The following is a 16344-nucleotide window of genomic DNA, read 5'->3' on the forward strand; positions in this document are numbered from 1 at the left end:
TAACAGGTGGGAACACGGCTAACTAATGAAACAGAGTAACCAAAAGTAAACCTAACGCACATAGGACAAGAGACTTTCACAATAAAGATGGAAACCGACTCGAGAAACTAAACAATGACAAAAAGTCCAAACCCCAAACACTGGGTCAACAACCCAGGTGCCATGACACTTCGTCTGTCTCATCCTATCCCTAGCATCCTCTTCTGCCACACCAACCCTCGGCATTTCCTCCTTCACATCCATGAACCTTCTCTGTGGTCTCCATCTTTTCCTCCTGCCCCAGTTCAACATACTTTGTCCAATATATTCACTCTTCTTCGTCTGCACGTCCAAACCACCCTAGCCTCGCCTCTCTAACTTTGTGTCCAAACTACTCAACCTTCTTCTCCTGACTTTCACTCCTCTTCTCTTCAGAGCATACTTCCATCTCTTTTCCACTTGCTCCCTGCTCTCACAGCGCACCACGTCATCTGTGAACCTCACAGTCCACAGAGACTCTTGCCTGATCTCATCTGTCTACCTGTCCATCTCCAGTGCAAACAAGAAGGGTGTTCAGAGCTGATCCCTGGCATAGTCCCACCTATACCATGATCCTATCTGTCACTCCTACTGTACACCTCACCACTGGCTCACTGTCGTCATACATGTCCACATACAGTACCACAGATTCTTTTTTAGCACCCTATCATATGTTTTCTCTAGATTCACAAACACACAGTGAAGCTCCTTCCGACCTTTAGGTTAAAATTTTCGCTAGCCTCTCTCGTGAACATCTCCATACCTCCACAGATATATTATAGCTGCCCTCACTCCCTTCTCAATAATCTAAAATTGTAAACTTCCTGATTAACCACTTATGTAATTTACTTTGTATTAACCAGTTTCTTTACTGAAATGTCTGTGCAGTTTTACATTCAGAGCTGTGATCTTAAAATCACAGGCCAGTTTTTCAAACCGTTAGCAGGCTAGCTGACTTTGAAGTAGCTTCCTGTCTTAATCTGTAATGACTTCGATGCCTCGCTCTGGTTGTCTTGTTCTTTGCTTCTGAGTTTTGACTCTGACAGATCAGTGCTGGCCAGTCTTCACCACAGAATGATGCACATAATGCTCTCTGTAGAATATAATTTCCGGTGCTGCCACTTTAATTCATTTATGCACGTGTGACTCAAGGACAGACAAACAGAAACAGAGTCATGTGACCCCTCTGACCCTTTGTGCTATGTTTCCTGGGTGAGTTATGTCTCATTGTTCCTTTCTGTCACTGTTGCAGTGGGCCACAGGACAATCAGACTGGCCTCATAGTGCCACATTCACTTCTCCGGCCAAGCTGTGATCTCACACCTCTCACTTCGCATTCTCATTATTTCAGGCTCTTATTAATTTATTTAATCAATAGCCGTTTAAGATCTCCTCCCCGGAAATGCATAATGGCAGCAGATTCATCGGGCTGCTACATCAAATTATGGGCTTGACTGGTAGGGTCTCTGGAGGCTCAGATGTGTGTTTGTGATGGGTTAAACACAGGTTGTGATGCACGGTACTGTGCATTGTTTACATAATGATAGCTCATCATCTTCAGACAGTCCCTCAAACCTGAAGGGCAGTGAGCCTAAACTTCAATAAGACTCCTCTCAGAGTATCCGATGCTGACTCAGAGATCACACTCGTCCAGTGGCTCCATTGTTGCCATGAGCTCAGCTCTGAAGCCTCCCTGTGGAAGATTATGAAAGTGGCTTTAAAATACAGAGCAGCAGCTCAACGGGGCTTTAGATGATTTCAGGCTAAATATATGTAAAAGGCAGCTCGGTCCACAGGGTAGAGTGGGATCTGGGTGGAAGGCAGCCAAGGCCTTTGGTGCCTCCTTTTTTTGCTGTTTTTGTTATGCGCTCTGTATCAGTTTGAAAGATGCCCTGCAAACTAAAACCAAAAATAAGAGCCAACAAAAACTGTCACTTTGAGTTCAGAGTTTTTAAGTAAAAAGAACTCAGCAACAATACCCCTGACTGTAAAAACAGATATAAACAGGTGTATTATTTTAGTTTATATACTGACTGTTCCATCTGTGCCACTTATAGACTCAACTTCATGGAAAAACAGTTGCTAAATACATCAATAACAATTAAAAAGGCTGAGAGTTTATTCATTGTTAACGCTGCTTAAATGTTAGAAGAGAAAAAACAAAAAAAGTACATTAAAATCATAGATGTCAGTGTCACCAGTAGGTTTCAAATGTTTTTTGGTTTTTTGCATTACATTGCAGTCCTTGTATCAGCCTTGTTTAACACATCCAGCAGCAATGCATCAGCTGGCTTAAAGCAAAGGTCACATGACAAGCTGTCCTTTTCAGATAAAAGGAGGTGACACAGTGTATCCAGTTCTTTTTCTTCATGTGACTCATCTTTAGATTGTTAAGCACGTTGGCCTAAAGAGGAAAAAAAAGTTAGCTTGCGAGCCTCCTTTCCCGAATCTTAATTTGTGCTGCTGAAAGCGAACGGCTTGTCATTTCACTCTCTTTGCTTTACACGAGCACGGCTGAGTTCAGCCTCTTCCAAGGCACACAGGTGGCTCATTCACTGGGTGACTGCAGGTTCGGCTCCTTGGTGGCAGACTGGCACAGGCTGAGCCGCCAGGCTGAATAGCCTCAGGTGTAATCCTCACCTGCTTCTTTGCCGTTAAATCCCGAATGTTTTGATTTATTTTGCTTCCACTTCTATTTTTCTGAATGTCTTTTCAGCACTGGAAGGATTCAGTGCTAGAGGATTAGTCAGAGTGGGCCCTGTTTATAATGTGCATGCAGGAAGAGAGTAAGGAAGAAGTATTTCCACTTTCTTATGGCAACACAAGTCCAGAAACATGTTCATGAGTACATGGGCATACAGTTACATATGTGTACACACCCATCCAAGTACGGCACTGTATAGACATCACTGCACCTGCTTTCTGTTATCGTGCACAGAGTCAAAAGCTCTTTCTCTGTCTTTATTATGTGATAAAAGCAGGAGAAATAAATGCTGACGTACAAAGCCTACATGCCGGCACACCTGAGCTGCCGAGGGAGTGACTGAGCACATTTGATCTTTTCATGCTGTTTTTGTACTAACTGCTGCTTTGAAGTTTTGCTGTTTTGTGCATCTGAGCCCCTAAACAATGAACCGCAGTTGTGATTGTCCGGATCATGTCTGTCAGCGTGGGGGTTTTTGTGCTTGTGTTCAGAAGAGGAGGGGTCCGTGAAGGAGAGCAGGCTCCCTGCTCCAGCACATGGTGCCCAGACTAAACAACAAGATGAATGTTTCCTGAATTCGACTTGGCACAGAGACACCCCCCAATCTACCCATGCGGCTGAACTCTAAAAAGACTCGCATGCCTAGCTGGAACAAATGTATTTGAAAGAAAATTGCGGAGTTACAGTAGCCTTATTGTTGAAACGATCTATGTAAACACCTCTGAGCAGAATCCGCTTTAATCTGCCAAACTTACGGTAGTTTGGTTTATTATTTTCCCCATTGCAGTGCTGTGATTTTTCATTTTACCATCATACAAAGTGGTTTAGATCATCTTTCTTTGTCTCATAATCCAGAAATCGTAATGTTTATCCTCTGAATGAAATGCTTTCTTTTTATTCCAGTGCAAAGTTTTACCTTAATAGCAGATTATAAGAGGTACAAAGTCGAAGTGCTTGCGCGGTGCCTGAGTTGTCTAAGGACTTCCACACCCCGCATGGTGTTACCATCTTGTGATGATAGAACTGTTAACAGCGCCAACAAAAGCTCAGTGTGCTGCTGTCAACCTGTCCCCTCCCACACATCACCTTTCACCTCACTGCTCTGCACCCCCCCCCCCCCCCCCCCCCCCACACACACACACACACACACACACACATCACACCTCTACTCTTTCTTATTTCACTCAGAGGCTGGAAAGAGCTGGGGATGCATGGGGCTGGGCAGCTATAGTGAAACTGTGAATTGGAGGTTGGCACCGTGAGAGCGCATACAGTACACTGAAAACCTTTGGCAGGCTATGGTAAAGGGAACTTGCTGTGGAGACCAAGCTTTGAGGTCTGTGACGGGCTGAGCCTCATTGCGGTTTATAACAACAAGCTGTTGGATTTGGAGAGAAAGTTCCAGACACGCCCCCCAGCTCTCAGTCAACACAGCCAACCCCCTTTTTACCCATGCCTGAAAAAGTGTATTTGTCTCAGTAAGACTGAAGCTGGCAGCCCCCACTGTGCATTTTCCTTCCTATCCTATCCTCCCTCCACCTTCGCTCTTTTAGCTCATAGTTTGCGTCTCCCAAACTCTTCTTCTCGTGACTGAGGAGAGCCCAGCTCCAGATAGTGGCAAGAGGTTAAAAAACCTTAGTCATGAGGGATCACACACATACATAGACAGGCGTCTACATGTGACAAGCCCCTGCCAAACAATCGCTGCTGGCTCAGAGAGAGTAGGTGGGCGGAGGGGCAGCGGTAGTTTCTTGGAAGGCCTGATTGGAGCATAAACAGCAGCCCAGGAAGTCTAACAGAAAGAGAGAGAGGGAGAGAGCAAGAGACGGAGGGAGGGAGGGATCAGTGGAAGTGTAGATCTACCGGGAGAGAGCAAAAAGTTTTGGGACTGAGGCAGTGTGTTAGTTTGTGTCACTCTGGGTGAGTGTGAAGAAAAAAAGACTTGGTTATCAGGACATACTTTACCACAGCCTACCAGAAAGAAAAGGTGAGTAGCTACATCTTGCACAAGAGCACACGCCTCTCTTACACCGATACATAAACGCTCACGGGACTATAAACTCCCATCTTCATCAGTTTTTCCATCCATAGATTCAGATTGGTGCACTGTAAGGCAGACATCCCTGCACTGTGAGAGAAGATGGCACGCTGTTACTGTTGCATGCAGTGTCATTTAAATTTCCAGACAGTTTTTTGGAGTTGCATTCACTATGGTGTTCTTGATATGTGTGTGTGTGTGTGTGTGTGTGTGTGTGTGCTGCCTGCTGATGGTTTCCCCTGGCTCCGAAAGCTGCTTGTTTTCCATAGCTGTTTTCTTTTCTTTTTTTTTGCTGTGCCTTGAACCGCAGCCAACCATTCAGTGTGTGAAGCAAAAAAAAGAGAGAAAAAAGGGGGAGACCATCTAATGTGTGTGTGGCTGTGTCTAATTAAGCTGTTGGAGGGAGAAGAGTGGTGAGGGTCAAACCATGAGAGGGTGAACTTGGAAAAACAGCGCTGTCCCTCTTATAAAACACATCCCTTGCACAAACTATCAGTTACATTAATTGTCTGGGATCAGAACTTAGAATAAACTAACAAGTTTTCTTAATCTTCTAAAATTCATCTGCCTTTTGAGATCACACAGAAATTTAATCTGTATCATCAAAGTGGCTGTTTGGGGATCAGCTTTAGTGCAGATTTTGTGATGCTGTTTGGTCACGTCAAGCGGATCGCAACATTTCCCATGCTGCTGCTTCTCTCCTCTCAAAGGGAACATCAGTATATATCTTGCGACCTTTAAGTTGCTGTGCTCTTCACACTACATACAGTAGATGTATTAACTAGGGAAAACGGTGAACTACTACTTTTTACAGTTTGTCACTAATCTTAAAGTTGAGTCGAATTTGAAGCATTTTACTGTCTTAACAGGCCTATATTTTCCTGTCTGGATCTCTTCAGCACTGTGGGAATTGCATTAACTTTTTTCCACTGCTGAGTAGATTTGCATCTGGAAAAGACTGGTCTGCCCAATCCTAGGCAAATGGGGAAAAAAATGAGAGTTAATTTCACAGATTTTCACATGCAACTGTGTGCAATCTCTATTTTTATTACCATAAAGTCACACGATAACTAATCAGAAGTTCTTCTTCTTTTGTTGTTGTTTTTGACAGATAAAGAAACCCTCAGTTGTGCTTTGTATTTAATCCCTAAGCCATATTGGTCCTTTAAGTTCCATCATCTACTTTTTACCACTCAGATGTTTAGTGATGGGTGTGATTTGTTTTGTCTCTCACCAATAAATACATCAGCTTCCCTCAGTCCGCAGGCGGGGAAGGTAAACGGGTCAGAGAGACAAATGAGCTCGCACACTCGCACCCCTTTACAGTGCCCCTAAACCTCATCTTTCATCGCTCGTTTTGGCACTTTCACAACGTTAGACTGTCTCTCACAAGTTTTTATCGCCGCTTTGCTGATGTAGCAAGTTGTCAGTTTCTCACAAGACCAGAGGAAACCGTTATTAACGGGAAGGCAGGGGTTTGGCTGCCAGTATAATTCTACCAAGCTATTCGTCTAAGTGATAGCATATGAGGTGCAGTGATTTTGGCAGTGTTTTTACAAGCAAAGGCACACAGTAGCTCCTGACCGTATGCCTCCATTTGTCAAATATCATTAAGAGAGACTAAGGTTAGGACACGAGCACTTGATTACTTGGCTGGACTAGTCTGTTACATCAGTATCCAGACATAACACTGCAGATCTGAAACTCTACAGGAGATCAGGTATTAACCTGACCAAATGTATTAGCTGATTCAAATCTGGGGAAGTAAAGTTTGACGGCTTCCATGAGCTAGGGGGAAACACACCTGGGCCAGCGGCATGTGGCCAAGCAGCAGTGAGGCCAGTGGGGGTGGATGGGGTGAGAGGCCTAACCAGGTGTTTCTCTGCACTGTCATCCTTCGCTGGGCCTCAAGCCAGCTCACGCCACGTCTCATTGAGCTTCAAGGTTTGATCAAAACTCATTAGAGAGCTTTCATTCTAGCTCCCATTGGTGGGTGAGTTATGGATGCGATAGAAACACACCCACGTAGTGGAGATCAGAGATGGGCAGTAACGCGTTACTTGTAACGCGTTACTGTAATCTGATTACTTTTTTCGAGTAACGAGTAAAGTAAGGGATTACTATTGCAAAATCGGTAATTAGATTACCGTTACTTTCCCGTAGGAACGCTGCGTTACTGCGTTACTAAAACCGTGATTTTTTGCGAGAATGTCTCACGACAGTGACGTAAGCGAGTGCGCCGTTAGTGACAACAGCTGTGTGCAGATCAACAATGGATCACATATCGAGTGCGGGAGAGAGTATGAGCGTGCAGCGTTTAAAGCGTGGAAGTACTGACCTTACTTTGAGTTTGATTCCATAAAAAGTGACAAAAACATTAGCGTCCATCGTGCGTGGGAAGAAAACTTCTTTTTACAGCGAAAAAAACCCCTAAACTTCCAAGGAAGCACCAAGAGCGCAACGACGTAATGGGAAACTCACAGAGACACTGCCGTATCCTTCCACTGACCGCTGCACACCTGCACCAGGGTAAACCTCCGCCTACTGCAGTCCTGCTTTACAGGTGAAAATAGAGCAACAGGACTGCTGAGTCTTTGACTTTATTTATGTTCTGCTGTGTTTTACTTGCATCTATTTGAAAGAGTGAGTGTAAACACAAAAAATTATTTTATTTTATGTGCTGGAATGTGCAGAAAATAGGTTTAAATGTTAAACTCATTTATTCAAGTCAGAGAATGTTGCATATAATTAAATTTTTGCTTGATGCATAAAGTTAAAAGATTAAAACTGATAAAACAAGTTAAAAAAGAGACTTTTCCATTTGATTACATTTTGTATGATGGATTATGTAGAAAAAGTAGAATTGGGCTGAAAGATCTATCGCTTTATCACCTCTTCAGGTTGTAAATCGTGTTTTTAAAAAGTAACTAAGTAACTAAGTAACTAAGTAATTAATTACTTTTGAAAATAAGTAATCAGTAAAGTAACGGGATTACTTTTTTTGGGGAAGTAATCAGTAATTAGTTACTGATTACTTTTTTCAAGTAACTTGACCAACACTGGTGGAGATCACCAAAGTGTTGGTGAAAAAGAAAGAATGATCGTGAAAGAGAGTAGAAATGGTGCTAATGCATATTTTTCTAAACTTTAGACCTCATTGTGATCTGGTCACATGGGGGATATTTTTATGGACAGGGAGCTGCAGTTGTTCACTCTAAGAAATAGAGAAATGGAGAGTTTTATTTAGTAACCCAAGTCAAACTTGTGACTTGCTGACTTTTTTGTTGTCAGATTAAAAATTCCCAGGTGAAAGTGAAACCTTGTAGCCATCTTGGGTTTTTGAAACCACATGTTATTATGACATTATAACTCAGAGGTCAAGAACACGACATCCTTACACTTAAGTCAATCACAGAGAAACCCCAGTCTAACACATACTTTCCTTTATCATCTATTTGACTGTGAATTTGACTATAATTTGCTAAATTTACATCATAATTACAACAAGAATTAAAAGAGTCAGTAAACTAGGGTTGAGACCATTAACTCAAGAAATTCTTAATAAGATCACAAAGCAAGTGATCGTTAGAGGCGTGTCATGTCCTCCATGAACCTCCGCTGTGGTCTTCCTCTTTTTCTCCTCCCTGACAACACCATCTTTGACATCTCTTATCTAATATATCCACTGTCTCTTCTCTGCACATGTCCAAGCCATCTCAGCCTTGCTTTTCTAACTTTGTTTCTTATTTTGTCCATCCTGGTCACTCCCAGCGAATATTTTAGCGTTTTCAATCCCAGCATCCTGCACTTCAGCCTGTCTCTTTGTTATCAGCCAGCCCTCTCTCTTTACCAGTCATGGTCCCTAAATTTAAAGGCCCTGCTCTCACTTCCACATTCCTTCCTTTCCTTCTCTCTCGCTGCCTAAGAACACACCTTCCCATCTCCTGTTCTTTTGTCTTTGACCAACAGTAGCGCACTTTCCTCCAGCACACGGCTGGCCAACAGCACCGGAGGTGGTTGTTGTTAACTTGACAGATGTTACACCAGGCCATCCTGATGATACAATGTACGTGTATATAATTTGGATTGACCCTTTAGAGCTAAATGTTCTAGTTTTTGTTATTCAAACCAAGCTAATCTCAATCTAATTCTTGGTATTAAAGTTGATAGAAAGCTTCATTTCTCTGGGACTGTGTCCACTGCTCGTGTAACATCCACAGTATAAAACTTTTTTTATTTTAGTCATTATGCTTTAAGACTTTGACTGAGGCAGATTACATTCTCAATTAGCTGCGAGTAACATATCTCATCTTGCAGGAAGATTTTCTATCAGTTCAGCAGCTTAGACCAGAAGCTGTCCTTATGGCCAAAACATCTTGAGTCTAATAGAGGTGGGGATTATAAGAAGGTGTTATCACACAGAATCTCTGTCATGTTAATTGACTTCTACTTGTTGTAAATTAACCTCATTGTAAGCCAAATAATTTTCAGTAGAATAGTTAAAGGTGCTCTTTGAAAATCTTTCTTCTTTTTTTTTAAATTCCTGCAGTAGCTGTAAGATAGTATAAAAACACCTTATCTTGCCGTTCTTTAAAGCGCCAGAAGATATGTCATTTTTTATGCATTCCTCTTAGTCACAAGTAAAAGGCGGCTGGTAATGGCAACATTTTAATAGAGAAATGTGACAAACCAGCAGAAAATGATTTAATAAGGCAGCAATGTGTAGTTCGCCTAACAATGATTCATTAACACCAGCCTTTTAAGTTTTTTTTCCTCATTTCTTTACACTCTTTGATATTATAATAGGTCTGGCTTGATGGTTTTTAGCCTTATAACATTTCTAAAGCTTTAGAGAGATGCATAGTTAAGCCACAAATAAAAATCTTGAGATGTGACCACACAGAGAAAACAGGAGTGGTATGGCAAATATCTTCTCAGTCTGTTATTGCGGCGCTATGGGCAATGGTAGAGGTCACTTATGTGGGCGGCTTCTATGCCAGGGATTATCCACAGAGGGAAATAATAGACTTGTAGTGACGTCAGATGCTTGTGGAGCTAACGGAGACTTTGCCAAGATAGAAAACTAAGTTCGTATGTACCGTGAGTCTACATGCAGGGAGGATCTTAGATCAAATTGGGCTTAGAGTAAGAGGGCAGCTATAAAACACCTGGCAACTGGTAAATACAGGTTTTGCTTCTTTTTTTTAAGGCTGGCTTATTTGCCTTAACTCGATGGGGACAGCTGAAGAGACGCAGGGCTTACCATTCACTCAGTGAAGCCATTTTGTTGAACATCCTCTTCCTTTGGCAACAACGAGAAGGGGGTAGATAGAGGGGGGACACAGTGCCGCCGACAGTTGCTGTTAAATGCCCTTTTCTCCCAATGTAAACACCTACGCCTGTCCCATCCATCTCCTCTGTTAGTCACTTGGTTTGACATAGTGCCTCCCACAACACACAAGAACATCCCCGGGTTTTTTTTCTCCTTCTGTTCAGTACCAAGCATGCTTTGTGTACACATGAAAAGGAGTTGTATGTTTTTATCTACAGGGTCTGGTCTCCGTGCGAATTAACCTTGGGACCAAACTTATGTCAGAAATAGATGAAATGCAAAAAATGTACTGATAATTAGAATTTTGTCTCTAATTGGCAACCTACAAATGCCCTAGAGTGTAAGGTTTGTCAGACTTTATTCGCTAACATCATTCTCACTCTTTAAAAGCATATAAAGCATTCAAGGTTTTCTGTCCTCATAAAGCGTTTTTTTAAGGAAAGTATGAATTTGAGTTTTAAAGCTGCCTAATCCTAATAAATATGGATGAGACTTCTGTCCACCACCCTGTTTAACAACTTGCAGTGTCTTGCCCTTGTCCCTCAGATGTTGGCTTTCTATTGTTTTCCATTGACCCAATTGACTGCTCACTAATGACGCCATTATGGTGGCACGATTTTATAATTACCCCTCTGCCTGACAAACTCGGTGCACTTTCGTTTAGCTATGGTCCACATTACGAAGCGCCAATCTCTGTAAATATATTCGGTAAAGCCTGTGACACACAGGATGTTTTTGTTAAGCTGGGATATTCTAGGAACAGTGGCTAAGTGAGCTCTGGAGCTGGAAGTTTTGAGGAAACCTGTCCTCTATCTGGACATGGTCTGTTTGAAGAACTCCATCCTGCTCTTGACTGATAAATAGGCGGCACCATGTAAATACTGGAAAGAGGCCCGGCAGTATCAAATAAAAGCATTCCAGTCAAAAAGTAAGGACAGTTGTGCAGAGAGAGTTGAGCGAGTTTCTATTTTTCACTGTGTCTGGCTACGTGAAGGCACAGAATCAAGTCCGTATACTCTGAGGACTTTATTTAAGTAGTAGAAGGATTATACAAGCGTGACACTGCTTAACTTTAAATCCACATTGCATTTCAGGACAGATTTTGTCACACGTACTAAGCATAGCCAGTTTTGTGGCTGTTTTCTGTTTGTATCTAACCAACTGTTTTCCACGCTCGTGTGGCAACATTAGTTTGTTCATTGGTGGGTCGACCAATTTAGGTGACACTCGAATATCTCACAAGTTTTTGATGTATATGTCACTGCCATTAAGCTTAAACCAGACATACTTCTTCCTCAGAGCAGGAATCTCGATTCTGGAGATGCTCTTTCTTTAACATCCTTTCCTTGTGATGTGCTGTAGTGGACACCTTTGTTTTTCTCTAGTTGTCTTGTCATCATATCCAATACTGTGATACATATTTGTATGTATGCAACATCAATACTCACTTTCTCTTCTTTACTCTTAAATGTTCACTTGTCAGCCATTGTCAATGTGATCACCGAAAGATTTGTAAATAGCTAATGCTGGCCAATAGAATGAGCCTGTTTCCTGATTGATGCTTGTTTCCTGTTTAGCAGAGCTAAATTTCAATTTCAATTGAGTTAGGTGTGGCAAACGTTTGATTTACTAAGTCAAAGTTTGGAAATCTTGACTAATGGATGGCAAACAATGTGGCAGCAGTTACTGTTGTAAATCCTATGTCTTTTTGTCCAATCATACCAGCAACTTCACAGTGTTTTGTATTGAAATGTAAATTAAAAAAAGAAAAAAGAAAGAAAAAAAACCCGTGTGACGTCATCCCCGAGCTGCTGCTTTGTGAGTTGTTGTTCTTTCTAAACAAATCCCATGAAAACACCAAAACCAGCAACAGTCAGTTTGTAGTTGCAGCAGTCAGTCCTCTAAACATGCTTAGCATCTCTGCGGCATTCATCCTCAAAGCCTTTTCATTCTTATTTTAGCTTTTTATAAATGTCACTTTTAGCAAACAGGAGTAAATGGTGCATTTGTCGGGGATAGGTTTCAGCTGACGCTTTAGTGAGCTTGCTTGTATCAATAGCAATAAGAGCCCACATTCGCCCTAACAGAGAGCATGTCAGCCACCGCAGCTTGTACAGTTTGTTTCTTCTAGTGAAGATTTTATAGACAAAACAAGAAGTGCAAGATAGGGATTAATTCAATTCAATTCAATTCAATTCAATTTTATTTATATAGCGCCAAATCACAACAAAAGTCGCCTCAAGGCGCTTCATAGATACAGAGAAAAACCCAACAATCATATGACCCCCTATGAGCAAGCACTTTGGCGACAGTGGGAAGGAAAAACTCCCTTTTAACAGGAAGAAACCTCCGGCAGAACCAGGCTCAGGGAGGGGCGGCCATCTGCTGCGACCGGTTGGGGTGAGAGAAGGAAGACAGGATAAAGACATGCTGTGGAAGAGAGACAGAGGTTAATAACAGATATGATTCAATGCAGAGAGGTCTATTAATACATAGTGAGTGAGAAAGGTGACTGGAAAGGAAAAACTCAATGCATCATGGGAATCCCCCGGCAGCCTACATCTATTGCAGCATAACTAAGGGAGGATTCAGGGTCACCTGGTCCAGCCCTAACTATATGCTTTAGCAAAAAGGAAAGTTTTAAGCCTAATCTTAAAAGTAGAGATAGTGTCTGTCTCCCGAATCCAAACTGGAAGCTGGTTCCACAGAAGAGGGGCCTGAAAACTGAAGGCTCTCCCTCCCATTCTACTTTTAAATACTCTAGGAACAACAAGTAGGCCTGCAGAGCGAGAGCGGAGCGCTCTAATAGGGTGATATGGTACTACAAGGTCATTAAGATAAGATGGGGCCTGATTATTTAAGACCTTGTATGTGAGGAGCAGGATTTTGAATTCAATTCTGGATTTAACAGGAAGCCAATGAAGGGAAGCCAAAACAGGAGAAATATGCTGTCTCTTTCTAGTCCCTGTCAGGACTCTTGCTGCAGCATTTTGGATTAGCTGAAGGCTTTTCAGTGAGTTTTTTGGACATCCTGATAATAATGAATTACAGTAGTCCAGCCTGGAAGTAATAAATGCATGAACTAGTTTTTCAGCGTCACTCTGAGACAGGATATTTCTAATTTTAGAGATGTTGCGCAAATGGAAGAAAGCAGTCTTACATATTTGTTTAATATGTGCGTTGAAGGACATGTCCTGGTCAAAAATGACTCCAAGGTTCCTCACAGCGTTACTGGAGGCCAAGGTAATGCCATCCAGAGTAAGAATCTGATTAGATACCATATTTCTAAGATTTTCAGGGCCGAGTACAATAACCTCAGTTTTATCTGAATTAAGAAGCAGAAAGTTAGCGGCCATCCAGGTCTTTATGTCTTTAAGACATTCCGGCAGTTTAACTAATTGGTGTGTGTTATCTGGCTTCATGGACAGATAGAGCTGGGTGTCATCTGCATAGCAGTGAAAATGTATGCTATGTCTTCTAATGATGCTGCCTAAGGGAAGCATGTATAATGTAAACAGAATTGGTCCTAGCACTGAACCCTGTGGAACTCCATAATTAACCTCAGTGTGTGAAGAGGACTCTCCATTTACATGCACGAATTGGAGTCTATTAGATAGATATGATACAAACCACTGCAGTGCAGTACCTGTAATACCTACAGCATGTTCTAATCGCTCTAATAGGATATTATGATCAACAGTATCGAACGCTGCACTGAGGTCTAGCAGGACAAGCACAGAGATGAGTCCACTGTCAGAGGCCATAAGAAGATCATTTGTAACCTTCACTAAAGCTGTTTCTGTGCTGTGCTGAGCTCTGAAACCTGACTGAAACTCTTCAAATAAACCATTCCTCTGCAGATGATCTGTTAGCTGTTTGACAACTACTCTTTCAAGGATTTTTGATATGAAAGGAAGGTTGGAGATTGGCCTATAATTAGCTAAGACTGCTGGGTCTAGAGATGGCTTTTTGAGTAAAGGTTTAACTACAGCCAGCTTGAAGGCCTGTGGTACATAGCCGATTATTAGAGATAGGTTGATCATATTTAAGATCGAAGAATTAATTAATGGCAGGACTTCTTTGAGCAGTTTTGTAGGAATGGGGTCTAAAAGACACGTTGATGGTTTGGAGGAAGTAATTATTGAAGTTAACTCAGAAAGATCAATTGGAGAAAAAGAGTCTAACTTAATATCAATGGTACTAAGAGTAGCTGTAGATAATATTACATCTGTGGGATGATTATTGGTAATTTTTTCTCTAATGATAAAAATTTTATTTGTGAAGAAGTTCATGAAGTCATTACTAGTTAACGTTAAAGGGATGGTTGGCTCAAAAGAGCTCTGACTTTTTGTCAGCCTGGCTACAGTGCTGAAGAGAAACCTAGGGTTGTTCTTATTTTCTTCAATCAGTGATGAATAGTAAGATGTTCTGGCTTTGCGGAGGGCTTTCTTATAAAGCAGCAAACTATTTCTCCAGGCTAAATGATGATCCTCTAGATTTGTGACACGCCATTTCCTCTCCAGATTACGAGTCATCTGCTTTAGGGTACGTGTTTCAGAATTATACCACGGAGTCAGGTACTTCTGATTTGAGGCCTTAGTTTTCACAGGAGCTACAGTATCCAGAGTCGTACGTAGTGAGGAGGTGAAATTATTAACAAGATAATCGACCTCTGTTGGGGTAGCGTTCAGATAGCTACTCTGCTCTGTGTTGGTACAGGGCATTGAAGATGATAACAGTGGGTGGATTATATTCTTAAACTTAGTTACAGTGCTTTCAGAAAGACATCTACTTTGATAAAGTCTACTCTTCACCGCTGTGTAATCAATTATTGTAAAAGTAAATGTTATCAGGAAATGATCAGACAGGAGAGGGTTTTCAGGAAACACTGTTAAATGTTCAGGTTCGATGCCATATGTTAGAACAAGATCTAGAGTGTGATTAAAGTGGTGGGTGGGTTCTTTTACATTTTGAGAGAAACCAATTGAGTCTAATAACAGATTAAATGCCATGTTGAGGCTGTCATTTTTAGCATCTACATGGATGTTAAAATCACCCACAATAATTATTTTATCTGAGCTCAGAACTAAATTAGATATAAAGTCTGAGAAATCAGACAGAAACTCTGTGTAAGGCCCAGGTGGACGATAGATGATAACAAGTAAGACTGGTTTCTGAGTTTCACAGCTGGGGTGGACAATGTTAAGCATCAGGCTTTCAAATGAATTAAAAGTCTGTCTTGGTCTTTCATTAATTAATAGGCTGGTGTGAAAAATTGCTGCCACACCGCCCCCTCGGCCTGTGCTTCGAGATTTCTGGTAGTTAGAATGGCTCGGGGGTGTTGATTCATTTAAACTAACATAATCATCCTGCTGCAACCAGGTTTCTGTAAGGCAGAGTAAATCAATTTGTTGATCAATTATTAAGTCATGTACTAACAGAGACTTGGAGGAGAGAGACCTAATATTTAATAATCCACATTTCACTGTTTTACTCTTTGGTTCAGATGTGGATACTGTATTGTTCTTTCTTTGTAATTGTTTATGTTTAAGTTGTTTGTTGCTGGTTTTTAGTTTGTTTTTTGTCTTTTTGGAAGCTGACACAGTCTCTATGGAGATGGGTTTTTGGGGGGGTAGCAGGAGGAGAGAAGCTGCAGAGAAGCGTGTAAGACTGCAACTCTGCTTCCTGGTCCCAACTCTGGATAGTCATATTTTGGGGGGTTTAATAAATTTGTCCATATTTCTAGAAATGAGAGCTGCTCCATCCAAAGTGGGATGGATGCCGTCTCTCCTAACAAGACCAGGTTTCCTCCAGAAGGTTTGCCAATTATCTATGAAGCCCACATCGTTTCTGGGACACCACTCAGACAGCCAGCAATTTAAGGAGAACATGCGGCTAAACATGTCACTCCTGGTCTGATTGGGGAGGGGACCAGAGAAAACTACAGAGTCCGACATTGTTTTGGCAAAGTTGGATTAATAAGTAAGACTTTGGCCACGTAGGCTAAATGAGCATTAGTGAAATCTATTTGTTGTTGCGTTTGGTCTTGGGATCTGTTAACAATACTGATACATACAATATTTCCAAAGGCTCTTTGTATAAGAACATTTTCAGTTCCCTCCATATTTCCTGGACCAAGCTCTGCCAGTGAGCTATTCCACCCCAGGCTCCCCTCAGAGTAATAAAAGCCATCTTGTAAAACTTGACATTTTCAATGTCTGAGTAAGTATTATACCTTTCTACTCCACCTCA

At 41.7% G+C, this 16344-nt stretch overlaps 1 protein-coding gene across 15 annotated transcripts in view; it reads left to right on the forward strand.

Annotated features, from left to right (window-relative positions):
- The window catches only part of kiaa1217 (KIAA1217 ortholog), a 138758-nt gene that overhangs the window by 52166 nt on the left and 70248 nt on the right, over positions 1–16344 (forward strand). Inside the window, exon 1 of one of the 15 annotated variants that reach the window (XM_085287032.1) lies at positions 4577–4709. The exons of the other annotated variants lie outside the window; for them this stretch is intronic. The gene's annotated coding sequence lies outside the window, so the exon portion shown is untranslated. Of the gene's footprint in view, positions 1–4576; positions 4710–16344 lie in introns of those variants that run through there. 15 annotated transcript variants of the gene reach the window in all.

The sequence above is a fragment of the Mchenga conophoros genome, linkage group LG9, assembly GCF_057382185.1.
Source record: "Mchenga conophoros isolate Kocher_MC1m ecotype Shallow Benthic linkage group LG9, M_conophoros_male_GT1.1, whole genome shotgun sequence".
Classification (NCBI taxonomy): Eukaryota; Metazoa; Chordata; class Actinopteri; order Cichliformes; family Cichlidae; genus Mchenga; species Mchenga conophoros.